At 42.5% G+C, this 1,771-nt stretch overlaps 1 long non-coding RNA gene across 2 annotated transcripts in view; it reads right to left on the reverse strand.

The window, feature by feature from the left end:
* LOC113456739 overlaps positions 1 to 1,771 on the reverse strand; it is a 41,859-nt gene that overhangs the window by 33,875 nt on the left and 6,213 nt on the right. The window lies entirely within an intron of this gene.

The raw sequence follows: 1,771 nt of genomic DNA on the forward strand, positions 1-1,771 counted from the left end.
AATAAGTTGTAGTTAGTCCTGCAATCCTAGTCCTGCAATCCTATCACAGCCACCTTGAAACATTTGCTTAAAGAATGAAGCTGGGCGATGGTGGCACACACCTTTAATCCCAGCACTCGGGAGGCAGGCGGATCTCTGTGAGTTCGAGACCAGCCTGGTCTACAGAGCTAGTATCAGGAAAGGCTCCAAAGCCACAGAGGAACCCTGTCTCGAAAAACCAAAAAAAAAAAAAAAAAAAAAAAAATAGAGTGGTTGTCAGCAGTAGTAGTGCACACCTTTAATCCCAGCCCTTGGAGGCAGAGGCAGGTAGATCTCAAGTTCGAGGCCAGCCTGGTCTACAGAGCGAGTTCCAGGACAGCCAGGGCTACACAGAGAAACCTTATTGGGTGAGGGCGGGGATTACAGTGTAGTTTAGCACTGACTGCACCTCAGTGAGTGACTTTAAAAGAGTCTTTTTAATTTTTATTTACTCATTTGTTTGTTTTGGTGAAAATGGCTATTCCAGCACTAGTATGATTCATAGATGACAGTTTCATTTTGTGCTGGGAATGGAACCCAGGGCATTGTCATTGAATATTAGCTGTTTAAAAAAAATGAAATCATGAAATTCAAAAGTAAATGGATGAGACTAGAAAAAAAAGTCATTCTGAGTGAGGTATAGCAAACCCAGAAAGACAAATATGGTATGTATTCACTTATATGTGGATATTAGCCATTAGGTCAATGATATTCAAGCTACAATCCAATCCATAGAACCACAGAGGTTAGGTACAGAGTAAAGGACTAGGAGATGAGTACAGACACATCTCATTAGGAAAGGGAAATAGAATAGTTGCCATGAGGGTGGTGGCACACACCTTTAATCCCAACACTTGGGAGGCAAAGGCAGGTGAATCTATGTGAGTTCGAAGCCAGCCTGAACTACAGAATGAATTCCAAGACTGTCAGGACTGTTACATAGAAAAATTCTGCCTTGAAAAACAAAGGACAAAAACAAATAAAAGGGATAGTTATGGATGGATGGAGGACAGAACAGGAGGGTAAAAAGGACGGAGGAGGGGTTAAGGGAGAATAATATGGGGAGAGGTAGTAAAATTAAGGGTCATTTGAAGAGTAGTACGGATACCTAATACAGTAGAAACTTCCTAAAATATATACCTGTATGAAGACAAGCTAAATGAAATCACCAAAAAAAAAAAAAAAAGGGAGCCGACCCCCTACCTGATATCTTTTGTCACAAATGAATCTTCCAGTACCGGGACTGGGTTACATCTAATTGAGTTGTGGGTCAAAGGGGTCCCATGGGAATCCCCTTACTATGTGACTAAGACTGACGACCAGATCCCATTGCTGAAGACAACACCTACACAACTCATTGAACATGGAGAAGTCAAGCTGGTGCCTCCATAGCGTCTTCATCCCTATGTTCTAGCATCTTTGATACACTCTCAAAAGAGACATGAAAACACCACCTAGTGCCACAAACCCTTTCATCTATGACGTTGTCCTGCCTGCAAGATGTACTAGACAGTGGTTCTGAAAGACCCTACAGACCCCTCCTCAAAACCTGCAGCTAGCATGCTCCCGGGGGAACATCCTGTTTGCTTTAAAAAAATTCTCTGGATGAGCAGCCAGCCTGCTCTCATAAGAACATCCCATGTGCTTGAGAGAGCAGGATGTCTTGAGATAGGGAGACTGCAAGGCAGAATGTCAATAAGATAGCACATCAACAAAGCAGGTTGACTGCAAAACAGGATATCTATAAAGATAG

This window comes from Microtus ochrogaster, chromosome 15 (assembly GCF_000317375.1).
Source record: "Microtus ochrogaster isolate Prairie Vole_2 chromosome 15, MicOch1.0, whole genome shotgun sequence".
Classification (NCBI taxonomy): Eukaryota; Metazoa; Chordata; class Mammalia; order Rodentia; family Cricetidae; genus Microtus; species Microtus ochrogaster.